The sequence below is a fragment of the Pseudophryne corroboree genome, chromosome 6 (genome assembly GCF_028390025.1).
Source record: "Pseudophryne corroboree isolate aPseCor3 chromosome 6, aPseCor3.hap2, whole genome shotgun sequence".
NCBI classification, from domain to species: domain Eukaryota; kingdom Metazoa; phylum Chordata; class Amphibia; order Anura; family Myobatrachidae; genus Pseudophryne; species Pseudophryne corroboree.
This window is the reverse complement of record NC_086449.1, coordinates 353,945,696-353,968,853: the sequence shown is the minus strand read 5'-3', so window position 1 is coordinate 353,968,853 and position 23,158 is coordinate 353,945,696. Positions and strand designations below refer to the sequence as shown.

At 46.4% G+C, this 23,158-nt stretch overlaps 1 long non-coding RNA gene across 1 annotated transcript in view; it reads left to right on the top strand.

The window, feature by feature from the left end:
- The window catches only part of LOC134932291 (uncharacterized), a 73,157-nt gene extending 51,181 nt beyond the window's left edge, over positions 1 to 21,976 (top strand). Inside the window, exon 4 of the long non-coding RNA XR_010179297.1 lies at positions 21,605 to 21,976. This is a non-coding gene — a long non-coding RNA (uncharacterized LOC134932291). The remainder of the gene's footprint in view (positions 1 to 21,604) is intronic.
- Positions 21,977 to 23,158: the final 1,182 nt, after the last annotated feature.

The window sequence follows — 23,158 nt, the reverse complement described above, 5'->3', positions numbered from 1 at the left end:
CCGGAAGCAGGTGAAACAAATCCTCGATAAGATGTGGCACGTACCGCCTTATCGGGGCTAATTAAATACCCCCCCCCCCGGCGATACTTTTACACCCGACAGTGAGTGCGGGTAATTGAATATCCCCCACAGTCTGTAACAGCTGATTGGCTGGTTCTTTATCACTCTCCAAGGCTTGATAAATGGGGTCTATATGTTAACGCCGATTAATTTTATCCATCTATTATTAGGATTATTAAATTCAGATAACATTTTAGATTAGTTAATTAATCTTATCACTGAGCACTTGGTCACTCTACATATAATGATTTTGGGGACTGTGGAAATTAGGGGACAGTTGTAGCAGGGGAGATCATTGATACCTCCTGCATTATTAGTTTAATGAATGGCTTTAATTAAACATTTGTAAAAGTCCATAATTAAGATCTGATTAATAGGACAATAAATTATGTTACATTAGTCATTTACAGAATTTTTGTTGTCAGAGCTAGTACGTAATACATATAGCTGCTTTCATTAGGCATCCTGTACTAATCTATTTGACTTTCCTGGAATCTTTATCTGTGCCAGTACAGCCACATTCCTCAGTGGAATATATTGTGCTATCAATTATATTATATCTGGTTTCTAGGGAAAAAAATAGCATATGTTATATTACAGGAAAGGTCACTAGGTTTAGCAAATTAGGGGCAGCCGTAGATAATATACAACATTTCATACAATGTATAATTCGCAAACTATCCTACATTGTTTATTTTGCGTCTCTTAGAAATGTCTGCTAAGTCCTGGCTAATCCTTTTTTATCACTTTACTCATACATGTGCATAAGAGCAATAGATGTGATGTACTGCAGCCTGGCCTAGGGACTCAACACGCCAACATATTACGGCTATACCAGGTTACAATGTCTGTATTTTAAATGCATTCACTAATAATGATTTTTGTGTATACCTAAAATATTGCATACCTCCACACATGACCCTTTCCAGGAGGGACAAACTGCTCTGTTCCTGGACTTCCCTCATAATTTAAGGTTGCCCTCACCTGTGTTGAAAGAAACACCTTTAATATTAATTAAGCTGTTCAAAACATGTGCCGGCAATTCTAAATTATGAGGGAAGTCCAGGAACAGAGCAATTTGTCACTCCTGGAATGGGTCATGTTGGGAGGTATGCTATTGCATAGGTTCTCAAACTCGGTCCTCAGGAGCCCACACAGTGCATGTTTTGCAGGTAACCCAGCAGGTGCACAGGTGTATTAATTACTCACTGACACATTTTAAAAGGTCTACAGGTGGAGCTAATTATTTCACTAGTGATTCTGTGAGGAGACCTGCAAAACATGCACTGTGTGGGGTCCTGAGGACTGAGTTTGAGAACATGTGTGCTATTGGATTGTCTTCCTTCCACCTGAAAACACTTACCACTATTGCTGTCTTCCCTGACACAGTATGAGTTATACACCTTGCAGCAGGCTTTCTCATTAGTTCTCGTTTTGTTCACACTGATGTATGCTACCAAGGGGAAGATGTATCAAGCTTTGGAGACTGATAAAGTAGAGAGAGATAAAGTACCAGACAATTAACTCCTAACAGCTCCTAATCTCTCCTAATGTTATAGGCCAGTGATGGCTAACATTGACACTACAGCTGTTGTTGAAGTACACATCCCAGCATGCCCTGCATCAGTTTTAGCATGGCCAAATAGCAAAACTGTAGCAGGGCATGCTGGGATGTGTAGTTCAACAACAGCTGGAGTGTCAAGGTTAGCCATCACTGTTATAGGCCGTGCTAGAAAAATTACATTTAGAAGTGGACTGCTTGGTACTTTATCTCGCACCACTTTATCTCTCTCCTCAGCGGCATATTCAGTTAACCACAGGGCTTAAACTGAGTATACACTTAGCGATATATTGGCCAATATCTAATTCCGCCGCAGATTGGAATGATATATAGGCCAATTGGTAAGTGTGTACTCTCTCTTTTTGCACTCCCGTGGTTGTCAGTTATGACATCTGGTAGGCCCTGCTGCAGGGTCGACAGAAGACATTGCTAACAAGACTCTGCCGGTGCTCCTGGCTTTGGCAAGTGTGTATGCACTTTCCGATGTCAGCTCCCATGTCATATCGGCTGGGTACACACATCGCGTAGTGTGGGGTGTGGTATGGCTGACCGAGGGTCAGCATACCTACGCCGGGATCCCGGCTGGGAGGGGCGAGTGCAGCAAGCCATTTGCGAGCTCGGTGGCGACCTGCGGTTGCCACGGGTTCTATTCCTACTCTATGGGTGTCGTGGACACTCATGAGTGGAAATAGTCCCCGTTGGTCGGCATGCAGACCGTCAGGATAGTGAGGGGGCGGGATTTTGGGGGAGGTCATGTGACCGTCGGTCTGCTGACCGCCGGTCACATGAACTCTACCCGTAGTGTGTACCCAGCTTTACAGCTGGAGGATAGCCTTGAGCTTTAATGTTCAGAGTTATTCAATTTTAACCTAACCCTAACCCTCCCCGGTGGTGCATAAACCTAACCCCCCCCTTCCTGCAGGCTAAACCTAACCCTCCCCCCTCTGCATCCTAACCCAAACCATCCCCCCGCAGCCTTAACCTAGCACCCCGTCCCACCCGCTGCGGCTTACCTCTTTGGTAGACAGGTAGTCAGTCGTTTGGGATCCAGGCTGTCAGGATGGCGGCACCGGGATAGTGATCTCATTCAAGATGCTGGCACCGGCATTCCGAGCAGTGGCGAGATTCTGGCGTCAGTATTTAAACTGCCGGGATCACGACTGTTGGGATCTTGACCAAAACCCCTGTAACCAGCACGTGGTAAGCTCTGTGACTAATTGAATATGCCTCCAAGGCTTGATACATCTCCCCCTAAAAAGAGGTCCAGATGAAAAAGACAGAGAAAATCCCTGTACAAATGGATGTCTCTGTCTTCTGCCTTCTAACAATACTAGCATATCAGCGCAGGAAGATCCAGGACTCTGATGTGGGTAGGGACTTGGCATTGCATGCCTTGACAATCCGGTAATATGGCAAATTACATTCAGGTTCTAACTATTATTTATCTAGTATAGTCTAGAAAATTAAAACAAATTATCTGATTGGTTATTATGGGTTTTTCTTGTACTGTGCAACTGACCCATTAGAATAGTAGAAAAAAATGCACTTGAGGAGTGAAATCGGTTGTCTTTTAGGCCCTACACACTAGCCGACATCAGCCAAAGATATGAACGATCTCGTTCATAAATGAACGAGAACTCGTTCATATCTTTCAGTGTGGAGGCTCCAGCGATGAACGATGCGCGGCCCCGCACTCGTTCATCGCTGGTCCCCCGTCGGCTGTACATGCAGGCCAATATGGACGATCTCGTCCATATTTGCCTGCACTTCAATGGAGCCGCGTGACGGGGGGGAGTGAAGAAACTTCACTCACCCCGTCACTGCCCCCCCCGCCGCCGGGTCGCCCGTCGGCCGTATCCGCCGTCGGGCAGCTCGGCGGCGGATCGGCCAATGTGTAGGGCCCTTTTTGAAACCAGTGTACAGCCACATTATCATTCACTTTTAATACAAAATGAATACAAATACAAAAGTTGTGTATTTTGTATTAGCTGTAATAGACTACAATAGGAAGTACCATCGCTTGATTGTTGTTTTAATTAAATGACTGAGAGGCAGATGTATGAAAGGGCATTAAGGGGATTAGTGGTATTAGCGCACGTTATATGCTACTGCTACCGCTTCTCCCCCATGTAGAATGAGATGTGTAGCAAATAACATGGTTGGTCATTATCAGCGTTGCTGTCTTTAAGATAGTGCACTGATGTGCCACCCATGTATGAACAGTCAGTAGTACTGACCATTCCGACAGCTGCAGCTATCGATTTTGACAGCTGCAGCTGTCGTTGCCTGGCGCCCAGCATTGTTCCTGCTGTTGGCTCCGATTGCCAGAGATTGTTCTTAACATAATCAATAATGCAAAGTCGGTCCAGGACAGCAGCTACAGCCGACAAAGAGATGAGTTATCATTCTCCCTCTTTGGCCAAACTACTGTTAATAAATGCCACCGGAATCTGGACTTGCTTCGCCGTGCTAAATAGGCGAAGCAGGGCCAGTCAATTAACGGGAGAAACACCAGCCTTCGTACATCTTCTCGAGTTTCATCCTGCACCACAGTTTTCTGAGAAGTCTAAACTGATGACAGCATCATTCTTTAATATTTTCTCTAACATATTTGTAGCATGTGGATTGCTGGTGAACTGCTGTATAAAAGAGTGTGTGATCAATGATAGTGGTTGTTTGAATTAAGTGTGTACAATGGTCCTAATTCAGCATGGAATGTTGCTGCGCCAGTGTTTGCATGCTGATGCCCTGTGCAGCGTGCGCATGTGCAGAAGCCGCAATGCGCGTTCGCACACTGTCAGATGTGACGCTGCATTGAAGGGACATCGTGGCATTGGGGAGGCATGTCTGGACCATTTGCGTGGTGGGCTGCGGCAGCTGCGTGACGTCATACCCAGCCACTGTGACTCAAAACATGGCGGGTGCCACGTGCCTTCACAGCTAGGCTGCGTAGGCAGAGGGATACCCTAAACATGCAAGAGCATTGCAACCATGCGATGCTTTCGCATGTGTGCAAGGGGGCTGGACCCTAGCATACGGGGTGGACCTGCCCTGTGCTGGGCGTCCCCCAGCATGTCAGTGTAATGGATCGTAGATGTGCATTTTTTTGGTTTAGCATTGCGGCTGAGCAGATCTATGTAGTGTGTGGCAGCAGGAAATTGGATGTGTAGCTGAACTACATAGATCTGCCTAGTTGCAATGGTTTTGAACTGATAATTACAAGTAGCATATGAAGAATTTGCAGGCTCAAACGTCTGCCTAACAGGTGATGGGTTTGAATCCTAGGTGTGATAGAATTTTGAAGGTTATGACCACTAAGAAATGTGTGATTTAAAATAAAAGATAATGTACCAATGTAAATGGGCTCCAGTACAAATTAAGTGTATGAATGTGGTATAAAGAGGATTGGTTTGGTCATGCCCCTTATCTACGAGAGTGCGCGCCTTATGGGGGGTGGGGACAGGTGCACCAATGTTCTTTGTGACCCACGGCAACAAAAAGTCTTCAGCTGTTATATTCCTGTAAATGTAACTATGGAGTTGCTGGTGTACACATTAGTTTTGTTAAGCATATTTTATAAAGGACTTAGGTGTGACTCCTGGTAAGCTTGCTGTCAGTTTAGATATATTTTTGTATATGCTTTTATCATGTACACTTACAGTAGACAACTATATGTCCCAGAGTGAGTACTGTTATCATACAGCGTAGAGACCTCCAGTATCAGTGAAGCCTTGACAATGGCCTGGAGGCTTACTATATTTTTGCAAATATATGTAACTAAGATCTCTGAATTATCTACCACCATGTAGTTTTTCAAATCTTATTGCTAATGCCCCTTGGTGTGCTGGAGAAAAACTGTGTATCTTCTAGTTTAGAACAACCCCTAACTTTCAACACCTGAGAGGTAATACTAATTTGATTGAGCAGCTTCCATTTTAACTATACTTTATAATCACTCATGTGACCATCAGGAGATGCTGGGCTGCCCCCGGAGACAGTCTACCTGAGCTGTCAGCACCCGACTCCTGTCACTGCAGAGGAGCCGTCATTTTGGTGTCACCCCCTCCAAGGTGACACCTAGGTACGGCCTGCAGCCCCCGCACCCCCTTTGTCATTACACTGCATTTAGTATACAAAGTGCTATAAAAATTGGGAAACCTAAGTAAAATGAAACTAATTCAAAATTGTATCAGCTGATGTGGAATGACCCACAAGTATTCATAATAATTATTGTTTTGGTAAAAGATAAATACTTGTATCCCACCTGAGAAAATCCAATCTTATGCCCTCAAGGTGTTATGGAAGTAGAAATAATTTGAAAACATGTTTTAGTATAGATTTTTAATTTCAACAATATATGTGTGTTACCCTTTATCCTTTGTACATTTTTGTAGATTATTTAGGAAAAAAGTAGTTTTGATACAGTGGGTCTCATTCTGAGTCAGATGGATCTGCATCAAACTTGCCAACTTAATGGCTGATCCCTCCCAGGTTGGCTCACCAGGGGGCATGGCTCCAGAAAAGGGGGCCATCTGGGGGTGTGGAGTTGCGATCGTGTCATCACAGCTACACCCCCTGCTTTAGAATGCCCACATTACTGGCATTGTAGATTGGGGCTGCGATGATGCAATTCGGAGCGTCATCACCCCACCCATTTTTCCTTTGAAAGCGTGGGTTAACGGAGGATGCAGCGCTGAGAGGGGGCCATGGGAGACTTGCCCACTTTTCTTGGTGGCTGAGAGTGCCACCTGATGTTTGGGAGCCTCCCGGCCATTCCGGGAGACTAGGCAAGTATGATCTTCATGCACGGTTTCATACAGCGCATGCAGGGCCAGCAATCACAGTAAGCCGTTATATGTGGCATTAGGGAAAGTCCACCTGAGCTGAATGCTTTCTTTTTCCTGGATGTGGGCACCGTTCCAAAATCCAAGCCCCTCACACCAGCCCTGGACAGTTATGTATACATAGTAGTGTCCTTATACATGGATAGTGCATGTTATACAGTAATTATAATTAACATTATAGATATGGGAGCAATTCAATTAAATATCTGCGGGCAAATTGCTCTCCTGGGGCTATACAACTAGACCCTCAGCAGCAGCCTCAGCAGCTATTGTCTGGGATTTTTTTTTTGAGCCTTGGAAGGCTCCGAAAAAATGCTTGATAATTAGGCTTTTTTTGTGAATCCGGCAGCAAAAACACATAGGTCGGTGAAATTATCACTAAATTCTGTTTTCACATGAAAATAGTTTTTTGGTAGGCGGGGAGAAAAAAAGGGGGCTAATAAGACAGCCCACCCCCACGGAAATTTTTTTGGTGAAAAATGGGAAGCATTTTTGAAAAAAAATGTAAAAAATTTAAATATCATACCTAATTGAATTCCCACCATAGCACAGATATAATGTAGGAGAGACATGCCTATAATGTCCGGACACCCCCCTGTTGTCTGCCGCTGTCTAACAAGTTGCGATTGCATCCTTCCAGGGTGTGATCGGAATCTGAAAGTCAGCGCTGTGCTGCCACAGCACATGTGCAAATGGCTGAAAATCGCTCAAAAGTAAATTTCACGCATCTGTGTCTGAAGAGGCCAGAGTGCAAATTTTTTTATGCAAATTGTACTCGCACCTTCTCGCACATTTGAGGGTGCAAACTTGTCCCATAACTCACCAAATGTAATAGGGTGTAAGTTTTCAGGGTCCAACATAACTTGCATGTGACTTCACGCGAGAATGCATGCGAGTTTCTGACCAACCGGAATGCGAGTTTAATAATGTGAGTTGCACAGTTTTTAAGAAAGTAACCCAATTTACAATGCCAGTAATGTGGGCATTCTAAAGCAGGGGGTGTAGCTGTGATGACACGATCGCGACTCCACACCCCCAGACGGCCCCCTTTTCTGGAGCCGTGCCCCCTGGTGAGCCAACCTTGGAGGGATCAACCATTAAGTTGGCAAGTTTGATGCAGATCCATCTGACTCAGAATGAGACCCACTGTATCAAAACTACGTTTTTCCTAAATAATCTACACAAATGTACAAAGGATAAAGGGTAACACACATATATTGTTGAAATTAAAAAATCTATACTAAAACATGTTTTCAAATTATTTCTACTTCCATAACACCTTGAGGGGATAACATTGGATTTTCTCAGGTGGGATCCAAGTATTTACCTTTTACCAAAACAATAATTATTATGAATACTTGTCGGTCATTCCACATCAGCTGATACAATTTTGAATTAGTTTAATTTTACTTAGGTTTCCTAATTTTTATAGCACTTTGTATACTAAATGCAGATGCAGTGTAATTACAAGGGGGGTGCGGGGGCTGCAGGCCGTACCTAGGTGTCACCTTCGGACCAAAATGACGGCTCCTCTGCAGTGACAGGAGTCGGGTGCTGACAGCTCAGGTAGACTGTCTCCGGGGGCAGCCCAGCATCTCCTGATGGTCACATGAGTGATTATAAAGTATAGTTAAAATGGAAGCTGCTCAATCAAATTAGTATTACCTCTCAGGTGTTGAAAGTTAGGGGTTGTTCTAAACTAGAAGATACACAAACAGTTTTTCTCCAGCACACCAAGGGGCATTAGCAATAAGATTTGAAAAACTATATGGTGGTAGATAATTCAGAGATCTTAGTTACATATATTTGCAAAAATATAGTAAGCCTCCAGGCCATTGTCAAGGCTTCACTGATACTGGAGATCTCTACGCTGTATGATAACAGTACTCACTCTGGGACATATAGTTGTCTACTGTAAGTCTACATGATAAAAGCATATACAAAAATATATCTAAACTGACAGCAAGCTTACCAGGAGTCACACCTAAGTCCTTTATAAAGTATGCTCAGTGGCAAACGCAGGATTTGCATGGGGGGGTTTCCAGAACTGGGTGGAGCCAAGCACGGGGGTGGGGACTGAGGTGACCCAGTATATGCTGTATATATATATATATATATATATATACACATATCTACACATATATATATACTCCGTATATACACCTATGTATATATATATATATATATATATATATATACACATAGCATATTAAACATGCATATATATATATATATATATATAAATATATATAGACACATACAGTACACATATATATACGCATGTATTTATATCATATGTGTGTGTGTTTATATGTATGTATGTATATACATGTGTATATATGTATGCACAAATTGCACATGGATATATATGTAGTACTATAATTAAAATAAAGTAAACTTTTATTAAGCACTTACAAGTGCCACCAGGAAGAAAGCAGGCTGCAGAGGACGCTAGAAAGCCATTAATAATACTCATGCAGCAACAACAACAACAAAAATAAGAATTTACTTACCGATAATTCTATTTCTCGTAGTCCGTAGTGGATGCTGGGGACTCCGTAAGGACCATGGGGAATAGCGGCTCCGCAGGAGACTGGGCACAAAAGTAAAGCTTTAGAACTACCTGGTGTGCACTGGCTCCTCCCCCTATGACCCTCCTCCAAGCCTCAGTTAGGATACTGTGCCCGGACGAGCGTACACAATAAGGAAGGATTTTGAATACCGGGTAAGACTCATACCAGCCACACCAATCACACCATATAACTTGTGATCTAAACCCAGTTAACAGCATGATAACAGAGGAGCCTCTAGAAAAGATGGCTCACTACAGCAATAACCCGATTTTTTGGTAACAATAACTATGTACCAGTATTGCAGACAATCCGCACTTGGGATGGGCGCCCAGCATCCACTACGGACTACGAGAAATAGAATTATCGGTAAGTAAATTCTTATTTTCTCTAACGTCCTAAGTGGATGCTGGGGACTCCGTAAGGACCATGGGGATTATACCAAAGCTCCCAAACGGGCGGGAGAGTGCGGATGACTCTGCAGCACCAAATGAGAGAACTCCAGGTCCTCCTCAGCCAGGGTATCAAATTTGTAGAATTTTACAAACGTATTTGCTCCTGACCAAGTAGCTGCTCGGCAAAGTTGTAAAGCCGAGACCCCTCGGGCAGCCGCCCAAGATGAGCATACCTTCCTTGTGGAATGGGCATTTACAGATTTTGGCTGTGGTATGCCTGCCACAGAATGTGCAAGCTGAATTGTACTACAAATCCAGCGAGCAATAGACTGCTTAGAAGCAGGAGCACCCAGCTTGTTGGGTGCATACAGGATAAACAACGAGTCAGATTTTCTGACTCCAGCCGTCCTGGAAACCTATATTTCCAGGGCTCTGACAACGTCTAGCAACTTGGAGTCCTCCAAGTCCCTAGTAGCCGCAGGCACCACAATAGGTTGATTCAGGTGAAACGCTGAAAACCACCTTAGGGAGAAACTGAGGACAAGTCCTCAATTCCGCCCTGTCCGAATGGAAAATCAGATGAGGGCTTTTACAGGATAAAGCCGCCAATTCTGACACGCACCTGGCCCAGGCCAGGGCCAACAGCATGACCACTTTCCATGTGCGATATTTTAACTCCACATATTTAAGTGGTTCAAACCAATGTGACTTTTGGAACCCAAAAACTACATTTAGATCCCAAGGTGCCACTGGAGGCACAAAAGGAGGCTGTATATACAGTACCCCTTTCACAAACGTCTGAACTTCAGGGACTGAAGCTAGTTCTTTTTGGAAGAAAATTGACAGGGCCGAAATTTGAACCTTAATGGACCCCCATTTCAGGCCCATAGACACTCCTGTTTGCAGGAAATGTAGGAATCGACCTAGTTGAAAATTCCTCCGTCGGGCCTTACTGGCCTCGCACCACGCAACATATTTTCGCCAAATGCGGTGATAATGTTTTGCGGTTATATCTTTCCTGGCTTTGATCAGGATAGGGATGACTTCATTCGGAATGCGTTTCTCCTTCAGGATCCGGCGTTCAACCGCCATGCCGTCAAACGCAGCCGCGGTAAGTCTTGGAACAGACAGGGTCCTTGCTGGAGCAGGTCCCTTCTTAGAGGTAGAGGCCACGGATCCTCCGTGAGCATCTCTTGAAGTTCCGGTTACCAAGTCCTTCTTGGCCAATCCGGAGCCACGAATATAGTGCTTACTCCTCTCCATCTTATAATTCTCAGTACCTTGGTTATGAGAGGCAGAGGAGGGAACACATACACTGACTGGTACACCCACTGTGTTACCAGAGCGTCTACAGCTATTGCCTGAGGGCCCCTTGACCTGGCGCAATACTTGTCGAGTTTTATAAACATGTGGAAGACTTCTGGGTGAAGTCCCCACTCTCCCGGGTGGAGGTCGTGTCTGCTGAGGAAGTCTGCTTCCCAGTTCTCCTCTCCCGGAATGAATACTGCTGACAGTGCTATCACATGATTTTCCGCCCAGTGAAGAATCCTTGCAGCTTCTGCCATTGCCCTTCTGCTTCTTGTGTCACCCTGTCTGTTTACGTGGGTGACTGCCGTGATGTTGTCCGAATGGATCAACTCCGGGTGACCTTGAAGCAGAGGTCTTGCTGAGCTTAGAGCATTGTAAATGGCCCTTAGCTTCAGGATATTTATGTGAAGTGATGTCTCCAGGCTTGACCATAAGCTCTGGAAATTCCTTCCCTGTGTGACTGCTCCCCAGCCTCGCAGGCTGGCATCCGTGGTCACCAGGACCCAGTCCTGAATGTGCAGCCCTCTAGAAGATGAGCACTCTGCAACCACCACAGGAGAGACACCCTTGTGCTTGGTGACAGGGTAATCCGCTGATGCATCTGAAGATGCGACCCAGACCATTTGTCCAGCAGGCCCCACTGGAAAGTTCTTGCGTGGAATCTGACGCATGGGATTGCTTCATAGGAAGCCACCATTTTTCCCAGAACCATCTCATTGATGTACTGAGACTTGGCTCGGTTATAGGAGGTTCCCGACTAGCTAGGATAACTCCCTGACTTTCTCCTCCGGGAGAAACACCTTTTTCTGAACTGTGTCCAGGATCATCCCTAAGAACAGAAGACGAGTCGTCGGAATCAGCTGCGATTTTGGAATATTGAGAATCCAATCGTGCTGCCGCAACACTACCTGAGATAGTGCTACACCGACCTCCAACTGTTCCCTGGATCTTACCCTTATCAGGGAATCGTCCAAGTAAGGGATAACTAAAATTCCCTTCCTTCGAAGGAGTATCATCATTTCGGCCATTACCTTGGTAAAGACCCGGGGTGCCGTGGACCATCCATACGGCAGCGTCTGAAACTGATAGTGACAGTTCTGTACCATAAACCTGAGGTACCCTTGGTGAGAAGGGTAAATTTGGACATGAAGGTAAGCATCCTTGATGTCCCGAGACATCATGTAGTCCTCTTCTTCCAGGTTCGCAATCACTGCTCTGAGTGACTCAATCTTGAATTTGAACCTCTGTATGTAAGTGTTCAAAGATTTTAGATTTAGAATCGGTCTCACCGAGCCGTCCGGCTTCGGTACCACAACAGTGTGGAATAATACCCCGTTCCCTGTTGCAGGAGGGGTACCTTGATTATCACCTGCTGGGAATACAGCTTGTGAATGGCTTCCAAAACTGTCTCCCTGTCAGAAGGAGACATCGGTAAAGCCGACTTTAGGAAACGGCGAGGGGGAGACGTCTCGAATTCCAATTTGTACCCCTGAGATATCACCTGAAGGATCCAGGGGTCTACTTGCGAGTGAGCCCACTGCGCGCTGAAATTCATTGAGACGGGCCCCCACCGTGCCTGATTCTGCTTGTAAAGCCCCAGCGTCATACTGAGGGCTTGGCAGAGGCAGGAGAGGGTTTCTGTTCCTGGGAACTGGCTGATTTCTGCAGCCTTTTTTTCCTCTCCCCCTCTGTCACGGGGCAGAAATGAGGAACCTTTTGCCCGCTTGCCCACGAAAAGACTGCGCCTGATAATACGGCGTCTTCTCATGTTGAGAGGCGACCTGGGGTACAAACGTGGATTTCCCAGCTGTTGCCGTGGCCACCAGGTCTGAAAGACCGACCCCAAATAACTCCTCCCCTTAATAAGGCAATACTTCCAAATGCCGTTTGGAATCCGCATCACCTGACCACTGTCGTGTCCATAACCCTCTACTGGTAGAAATGGACAACGCACTTAGACTTGATGCCAGTCGGCAAATATTCCGCTGTGCATCACGCATATATAGAAATGCTTCTTTTAAATGCTCTATAGGCAATAATATACTGTCCCTATCTAGGGTATCAATATTTTCAGTCAGGGAATCCGACCACGCCAACCCAGCACTGCACATCCAGGCTGAGGCGATTGCTGGTCACAGTATAACACCAGTATGTGTGTAAATACCTTTTAGGATGCCCTCCTGCTTTCTATCAGCAGGATCCTTAAGGGCGGCCATCTCAGGAGAGGGTAGAGCCCTTGTTCTTACAAGCGTGTGAGCGCTTTATCCACCCTAGGGGGTGTTTCCCAACGCACCCTAACCTCTGGCGGGAAAGGATATAATGCCAATAACATTTTAGAAATTATCAGTTGTTATCGGGGGAAAACCACGCATCATCACACACCTCATTTAATTTCTCAGATTCAGGAAAACTACAGGTAGTTTTTCCTCACCGAACATAATACCCCTTTTTGGTGGTACTCGTATTATCAGAAATGTGTAAAACATTTTTCATTGCCTCAATCATGTAACGTGTGGCCCTACTGGAAGTCACATTTGTCTCTTCACCGTCGACACTGGAGTCAGTATCCGTGTCGGCGTCTATATCTGCCATCTGAGGTAACGGGCGCTTTAGAGCCCCTGACGGCCTATGAGACGTCTGGACAGGCACAAGCTGAGTAGCCGGCTGTCTCATGTCAACCACTGTCTTTTATACAGAGCTGACACTGTTACGTAATTCCTTCCAACAGTTCATCCACTCAGGTGTCGACCCCCTAGGGGGTGACATCACTATTACAGGCAATCTGCTCCGTCTCCACATCATTTTTCTCCTCATACATGTCGACACAAACGTACCGACATACAGCACACACACAGGGAATGCTCTGATAGAGGACAGGACCCCACTAGCCCTTTGGGGAGACAGAGGGAGAGGTTGCCAGCACACACCAGAGCGCTATATATATACAGGGATAACCTTATATAAGTGTTTTTCCCCTTATAGCTGCTGTATCTTTAATACTGCGCGTAATTAGTGCCCCCCCTCTCTTTTTTAACCCTTTCTGTAGTGTAGTGACTGCAGGGGAGAGCCAGGGAGCTTCCCTCCAACGGAGCTGTGAGGGAAAATGGCGCCAGTGTGCTGAGGAGATAGGCTCCGCCCCCTTATCGGCGGCCTTATCTCCCGTTTTTCTATGTATTCTGGCAGGGGTTAAATTCATCCATATAGCCCAGGAGCTATATGTGATGCATTTTTTGCCATCCAAGGTGTTTTATTGCGTCTCAGGGCGCCCCCCCCCCAGCGCCCTGCACCCTCAGTGACCGGAGTGTGAAGTGTGCTGAGAGCAATGGCGCACAGCTGCAGTGCTGTGCGCTACCTTGTTGAAGACAGGACGTCTTCTGCCGCCGATTTTCCGGACCTCTTCTGTCTTCTGGCTCTGTAAGGGGGCCGGCGGCGCGGCTCTGGGACCCATCCATGGCTGGGCCTGTGATCGTCCCTCTGGAGCTAATGTCCAGTAGCCTAAGAAGCCCAATCCACTCTGCACGCAGGTGAGTTCGCTTCTTCTCCCCTTAGTCCCTCGATGCAGTGAGCCTGTTGCCAGCAGGTCTCACTGAAAATAAAAAACCTAAAACTAAACTTTTCACTAAGCAGCTCAGGAGAGCCACCTAGTGTGCACCCTTCTCGTTCGGGCACAAAAATCTAACTGAGGCTTGGAGGAGGGTCATAGGGGGAGGAGCCAGTGCACACCAGGTAGTTCTAAAGCTTTACTTTTGTGTCCAGTCTCCTGCGGAGCCGCTATTCCCCATGGTCCTTACGGAGTCCCCAGCATCCACTTAGGACGTTAGAGAAATATATTTTTTTTTTGGGTGGAGGGGGGTTTCTGGGTGCTCGGAAACCCCCCCCCTGTGTGCTCCACTGATGCTTAACAAAACTAATGTGTACACCAGTAACTCCATAGTTGCATTTACAGGAATATAACATCTGAAGACTTTTTGTTGCCGTGGGTCACAAAGACGGCGGGATGTGGCGCCGGTGTTTATACCACGCATACCCCTGACCCCCAACAATTTTTCTTTCAATTCAAGCACCTGCAGTTTCCTGTATGCATCTGCTTCACTATCACGATCAACAAGTTACAGAAGCAAACGCTCAGGGCTGCAGGCTTTGAACTCAAGACTTTTCCCATGGCCAGTTTTATGTGGCTTGCTCACGAGTTAGTAGCCCCAAGCATCTTTTTTTTGTTAATCCCTTAAGGAAAAACTGAAAAATAAGAATTTACTCACCGGTAATTCTATTTCTCGTAGTCCGTAGTTGATGCTGGGCACTCCGTAAGGACCATGGGAATAGACGGGCTCCGCAGGAGACTGGGCACTCTAAAAGAAAGATTAGGTACTATCTGGTGTGCACTGGCTCCTCCCTCTATGCCCCTCCTCCAGACCTCAGTTAGGGAAACTGTGCCCGGAAGAGCTGACACAACAAGGAAAGGATTTGGAATCCAGGGTAAGACTCATACCAGCCACACCAATCACACTGTACATCTTGTGATAACCATACCCAGTTAACAGTATGAACAACAACAGAGCCTCCTTGTACGGATGGCTCATAACAATAACCCTTTAGTGAAGCAATAACTATATACATGTATTGCAGAGAGTCCGCACTTGGGACGGGCGCCCAGCATCCACTACGGACTACGAGAAATAGTGGATGCTGGGAACTCCGTAAGAACCATGGGGATTATACCAAAGCTCCCAAACGGGCGGGAGAGTGCGGATGACTCTGCAGCACCGAATGAGCAAACTCAAGGTCCTCCTCAGCCAGGGTATCAAACTTGTAGAATTTTGCAAATGTGTTTGAACCCGACCAAGTAGCAGCTCGGCAAAGCTGCAATGCCGAGACCCCTCGGGCAGCCACCCAAGAAGAGCCCACCTTCCTTGTGGAATGGGCTTTTACTGATTTTGGATGCGGCAATCCAGCCGCAGAATGAGCCTGCTGAATCGTGTTACAGATCCAGCGAGCAATAGTTTGCTTTGAAGCAGGAGCACCCAGCTTGTTGGGTGCATGCAGGATAAATAGCGAGTCAGTTTTCCTGACTCCAGCCGTCCTGGAAACATAAATTTTCAAAGCCCGGACTACGTCCAGCAACTTGGAATCCTCCAAGTCCCGAGTAGCCGCAGGCACCACAATAGGTTGGTTCAAATGAAACGCTGATACCACCTTTGGGAGAAATTGGGGACGAGTCCTCAATTCTGCCCTGTCCATATGGAAGATCAGATACAGGCTTTTACATGACAAAGCCGCCAATTCTGACACACGCCTAGCTGAAGCTAAGACCACCTTCCACGTGAGATACTTTAGCTCCACGGTCCTAAGTGGCTCAAACCAGTGTGATTTCAGGAAATCTACCACAACGTTAAGATCCCAAGGTGCCACTGGAGGCACAAAAGGGGGTTGATTATGCAGCACTCCCTTAACAAACGTCTGAACTTCAGACAGTGAAGCCAGTTCTTTTTGAAAGAAAATAGATAGGGCCGAAATCTGGACCTTTATGGACCCCAATTTTAGGCCCATAGTCACCCCTGACTGTAGGAAGTGCAGAAATCGACCCAGCTGGAATTCCTCTGTTGGGGCCTTCCCGGCCTCACACCAAGCGACATATTTCCGCCATATGCGGTGATAATGCTTTGCTGTCACGTCCTTCCTAGCTTTTATCAGCGTAGGAATCACTTCATCTGGAATGCCCTTTTCCGTTAGGATCCGGCGTTCAACCGCCATGCCGTCAAACGCAGCCGCGGTAAGTCTTGGAACAGACAGGGCCCCTGCTGTAACAGGTCCTGTCTGAGAGGCAGAGGCCATGGGTCCTCTGTGATCATCTCTTGTAGTTCTGGGTACCAAGTCCTTCTTGGCCAATCAGGAACGATGAGTATTGTTCTCACTCTTCTTTTTCTTATTATTCTCAGTACCTTGGGTATGAGAGGAAGAGGAGGGAACACATATACCGACTGGAACACCCAGGGTGTCACTAGTGCGTCCACAGCTATCGCCTGAGGGTCCCTTGACCTGGCGCAATATCTTTTTAGCTTTTTGTTGAGGCGGGACGCCATCATGTCCACCTGTGGCAGTTCCCATCGATTTGTAACCTGTGTGAAGACTTCTTGATGAAGTCCCCACTCTCCCGGGTGGAGGTCGTGCCTGCTGAGGAAGTCTGCTTCCCAGTTGTCCACTCCCGGAATGAACACTGCTGACAGTGCTAGCACGTGATTCTCCGCCCATCGAAGAATCCTTGTGGCTTCTGCCATTGCCATCCTGCTTCTCGTACCGCCCTGTCGGTTTACATGGGCGACCGCCGTGATGTTGTCTGATTGAATCAGTACTGGGTGGTTTTGAAGCAGAGGCTCTGCTTGACTCAGGGCGTTGTAAATGGCCCTTAGTTCCAGTATATTTATGTGTAGTGAAGTCTCCAGACTAGACCACTGTCCTTGGAAGTTTCTTCCCTGAGTGACTGCCCCCCATTCCTCGGAGGCTTGCATCCGTGGTCACCAGGACCCAGTCCTGTATGCCGAACCTGCGGCCCTCGAGAAGATGAGCACTCTGCAGCCACCACAGCAGAGACACCCTGGCCCTTGGGGACAGGGTGATCAACTGATGCATCTGAAGATGCGATCCGGACCATTTTTCCAACAGATCCCACTGAAAGATCCTTGCATGGAACCTGCCGAAGGGAATTGCTTCGTAAGAAGCCACCATCTTTCCCAGGACTCGCGTGCAGTGATGCACCGACACCTGTTTTGGTTTCAGGAGGTCCCTGACCAGAGATGACAATTCCTGGGCCTTCTCCACCGGGAGAAACACCTTCTTCTGTTCTGTGTCCAGAATCATGCCCAGGAAAAGCAGACGCGTCGCAGGAATCAGCTGCGACTTTGGGATATTCAGAATCCAGCCGTGCTGTTGCAACACTTCCTGAGAGAGTGCTACGCTGACCAACAACTGCTCTCTGGACCTCGTCTTTATGAGGAGATCGTCCAAGTACGGGATAATTATAACTCCCTTCTTCCGAAGGAGTATCATCATTTCGGCCATTACCTTGGTAAATATTCTCGGTGCCGTGGAGAGACCAGACGGCAACGTCTGTAATTGGCAATGACAGTCCTGTACCACAAACCTGAGGTATTCCTGGTGAGGTGGGTAAATGGGGACATGCAAGTAAGCATCCTTGATGTCCAGCGACACCATAAAATCCCCCTCTTCCAGGCTTGCAATAACCGCCCTGAGCGATTCCATTTTGAACTTGAACTTCTTTATATAAGTGTTCAAGGATTTTAAATTCAGAATGGGTCTCACCGAACCGTCCGGTTTCGGTACCACAAACATTGTGGAATAGTAACCCCTGCCCTGTTGAAGGAGGGGGACCTTGATTATCACCCGCTGGAGGTACAGCTTGTGAATTGCCGCCAGTACTACCTCCCTTCCCTGGGAGCAGCTGGCAAGGCTGATTTGAGGTAACGGCGAGGGGGAGTCGCCTCGAACTCCAGCTTGTATCCCTGAGATACAATTTGTACCGCCCAGAGATCCACTTGTGAGCGAACCCACTGGTTGCTGACGCGCCCCCACCGCACCTGGCTCCGCCTGTGGAGCCCCAACGTCATGCGGTGGACTTAGTGGAAGCAGGGGAGGATTTTTGTTCCTGGGAACTGGCTGCCTGGTGCAGCTTCTTTCCTCTACCCTTGCCTCTGGCCAGAAAGGATGCTCCTCTGACCCGCTTGCCTTTCTGAGGCCGAAAGGACTGCATTTGATAATACGGTGCTTTCTTAGGCTGTGAGGGAACCTGAGGTAAAAAAGTGGACTTCCCAGCAGTTGCTGTGGATACGAGGTCCGAGAGACCGTCCCCAAACAATTCCTCACCCTTATAAGGCAAAACCTCCATGTGTTTTTTAGAATCAGCATCACCTGTCCACTGCCGAGTCCATAATACTCTCCTGGCAGAAATGGACATTGCATTAATTCTAGATGCCAGCAGGCAAATGTCCCTCTGGGCATCCCGCATATATAAGACGACGTCTTTTATATGTTCGATGGTTAGCAAAACAGTATCCCTGTCGAGGGAATCAATGTTGTCTGACAGGGTATCAGTCCATGCTGCTGCAGCACTACACATCCAGGCTGAAACAATAGCAGGTCTCAGTAGAGTACCAGAGTGTGTATACACAGACTTCAGGATAGCTTCCTGCTTTCTATCCGCAGGATCCTTTAGGGCGGCCGTATCCTGAGACGGCAGTGCCACCCTTTTAGATAAGCGTGTTAGCGCCTTGTCCACCCTAGGGGATGTTTCCCAACGTAACCTATCCGTTGGCGGGAAAGGGTATGCCATCAGTAACCTCTTAGAAATCACTAGTTTCTTATCAGGGGAATCTTGGTGGTAACCGGGTTAATATCAGAAATGTGCAATACATCTTTCATTGCAGTAATCATGCATCGGATGTCTTTTGTAGACTGTACATTTGTCTCATCCTCATCTACACTGGAGTCAGACTTCGTGTGAACTTCTGTGTCTACCATCAGAGCTAGCGGGCGTTTATGAGCCCCTGACGGCTTCTGAGTCGCCTGGGCAGGCGCGGGCTGAGACCCCGGCTGTCCCAAGGCTGCTGCGTCATCGAACCTTTTATGTAAGGAGTTGACACTGTCGGTTAAGACCTTCCACATATCCATCCAATCAGGTGTCGGCCCCGTCAGGGGCGACACCACACTTATCTGCCCCTGCTCCGCCTCCACGTAACCCTCCTCATCAAACATGTCGACACAGCCGTACCGACACACCGCACACACACAGGGAATGTTCAGACTGAGGACAGGACCCCACAAAGTCCTTTGGGGAGACAGAGAGAGAGTATGCCAGCACACACCACAGCGCTATATAACACAGGGATTTACACTATAAAAAGTGATTTACCCAATAGCTGCTTAAATATCTTATTTGCGCCTAAATTTATGTGCCCCCCCCCCTCTCTTTTTTACCCTTCTTGTATCAGGATACTGCAGGGGAGAGCCTGGGGAGCTGCTTCCAGCGGAGCTGTGAAGGGAAAATGGCGCTGGTGTGCTGAGGAAGAAGGCCCCGCCCCCTCAGCGGCGGGCTTCTGTCCCGCGTTTTATGTACTTAATGGCGGGGTTTTTTACACATATACAGTTTTCAGACTGTATTATGTGTATTTTATGCCAAAAGGTATTATAATTGCTGCCCAGGGCGCCCCCCCCCCCCAGCGCCCTGCACCCTACAGTGACCGCAGTGTGTGGTGTGCTGTGTGAGCAATGGCGCACAGCTGCAGTGCTGTGCGCTACCTTAATGAAGACAGGAGTCTTCTGCCGCCGATTTCATTGCTTCTCTTCTGTCTTCTAGCTCTGCAAGGGGGACGGCGGCGCGGCTCCGGGAACGGACGATCGAGGTCAGGCCCTGTGTTCGAACCCTCTGGAGCTAATGGTGTCCAGTAGCCTAAGAAGCACAAGCTAGCTGCAAGCAGGTAGGTTCGCTTCTCTCCCCTCAGTCCCACGTAGCAGTGAGTCTGTTGCCAGCAGATCTCACTGAAAATAAAAAACCTAACAAATACTTTCTTTTCTAGCAAGCTCAGGAGAGCCCACTAGGAGCACCCAGCTCTGGCCGGGCACAGATTCTAACTGAGGTCTGGAGGAGGGGCATAGAGGGAGGAGCCAGTGCACACCAGATAGTACCTAATCTTTCTTTAAGAGTGCCCAGTCTCCTGCGGAGCCCGTCTATTCCCATGGTCCTTACGGAGTGCCCAGCATCCACTAGGACATCAGAGAAATATTGTTTACAAACAATATTTGTGATCAATGTGTACTATATAAAATATGCATCACAATGTTAGATGGCACTACTGTCTTTGTAAAATGTGTTTGATAATGCAGTAAATGTTATCGTTTTAATCATATGAGTATAAGCCATCCTATTCCTAGCAGAGTAAGGGACATTTACAAATGTGCACCATAGAACCAACAACCATTCTAGTTGTGTAAGGCCATTAGCTCATAAAGGATGGTGTTTATTATCCAAAAGATACATCTTAAGTAAATATTAGGTACATATTAAAAACCAATAAACACCACTTTTGTTTGCATTTTAGTTTCCTCAGATGCTGCACCAAGGAGTAAAGGGGGGTACTCACGGGGCGATTGCTGCTTAAAATCTAAGCAATTTGACTAGAAATTTTAAGCAGTGATCACTCTGTGTGTACCCCTCACAGCGATAGCGATGCGCGGCCCCGTGCATCACTATCGCCGGTGCTAGATTGGCCTACATGCAGGCTCAATCTAGCAGGTCGCTCATTTCACCCGCTGGGTGAAATTAGTGCCCCCCGTCTCCCCCCGCACGCTCAGCACACATCTCTCCCCAAATCGGGCCGTGAAAAAGGCCCTTAAGACTTCTGCTAAAAGGCGTCGGACTATAACGGACAAGGAGGAGGCTGGTGAGTACAAAACAGAACATTACACGCATCCCCATGGGTCAGCAGGCCTGCACAATTACCTAATATAATTTGACACATACATATCAGTGATTATTTTTATTGTCATACTTAAAGTATATGTCAAGTTTTTAAATGAAAACTAGCCAGAAAAAAACCTTAAAAATCATGCTTACATTGTGGTGTTTTCAATAATTTGTCCCTACTGAATGCACATGTGCTGAAGCATGGATATCTTTAATATATGCATTGCTAGGTGCCATAAATTACTAGTATCGGTATTTTTTGTACACTACAAGTATGTTTATTTACCATTATTTTCCTTCTTGTGTTCGGATGCTTCCACCGCCTTCCCCATCACCTGCACCTGTCATCCTGGCCTGACCTGTTGGGCTGGTGGCGTATTCCAATGAGGAAGATTGAGGACATCATCATCATCACTCCCATAGAACCACCAGTTCCCAGCCCACCAACCCAGCAAGATGAAAAACCCAACAGATGGCGCCATTACCCATTAGCTGCTGGAGCTCAACCACATCACCTGTATGGCCTGTGAGATGAACCTGCGTATGTTTGAAATGACGCAAGTTATTCTGGAGCAAACACAGGCCATCTGTGAACAATCATAGGCCTTTATCAGCATGCATAGGGAGTTGGCCTCACAAAGGGTTGTTAGAGAAGCTCTGTCCGCCTCTGTGGTGAGATCCCAAATCACTAACCCCCAAACTGTGTCACCAGTGACCCCCCTGGGTGCAGTGCACATGGGGAGGTGCACCTAAAGTGGTAGAAAGGGGCAAAGGCAGTTTCGCCTTTAAGTAAAAATTTATTTTGTTCTATTTTGTTGTTTCTGTGTTTGTTTTTTATTTTTTATTTAATGTTCAGTAAACTGTTTAAAACAATATTTGTATCTGTCTTTAATTTTAAAGTAAGGGTGTGTACACACGGTGAGATATTTTTTTGTTTTCGGTTTTGACTATATAGTCAAAATCGCAAGAAAAGTTAGTGCAGATTGCAAGGTGAAAGTCACCTTACGATCCCGATGAGCGGTCCCGCCAGGTCGGCATCGCAAGAAAAGATAGACTGTGCAGGCAAGTCAATCCTTGCTAGATCGGTGTACTATCTAGTTCATCTCACATGTCAATGACCTCTCACATAAGCCAAAATCGTAAGCACACACAGTCCATATCTCAAGAAAAGTTAGTCAAAATCGGTGGTGCTGGGCTCCGGGGAGTTCAAGGGAAATCGCAAGTGAAAATCGGGCATAGCAAGGATCTCACCGTGTGTACACACCCTAAGATAAGTTCTTTGTGTAAATTGTTTTAAATTTTTGTTGTATTGTACATATTGTATTGTACATTATTTATGGGGTACATTAATGTAAATGGTTTTTTTTAACACATAGGTACTTGCACTATTTAGGGGGTACATTATCGATGATGGGTTTGGGTAATGGGTTTTTAACACTTACAAGTAGGTACGCTATATATTGGTAACATTATTTTAAATGGGTTTTAAACTTAGATATGTATTTATATATGTTTATATTTAACTATTGTAAATGGGCTATTACAGTATTTTTTATATTTTAAGCAAAGTGTCACATTGAACTTGCCTATCTAAATCAGGTCTATTTTTTTGTGATTTTTTTGGTAAGGTTTTAGGTGAGAGTTTACAACTTGCACCCTATTACACTCTGCGAGTCATATACAGGAAAATAGGTAAACAGCTGTGTGCGAGTTTGTACATTGCGAGTTGTAGGATTGTGGGAAACATGTGGCTTTGAATGTTCTTGCACCCTATCACATTGCCCGAGTTCTAAAAATGTGAGAGTTTTGCCGTAAACTCACACATTTACCAAACCTGCACCCTATTACATCCTATTACATTTAGCCCTTTGTTTTTATTAGTCCGTAAGAAGCTATTTATGAACAAGTAAAGAGTCCAACCAATGGTATTGGGTTCCCTGTGCGCT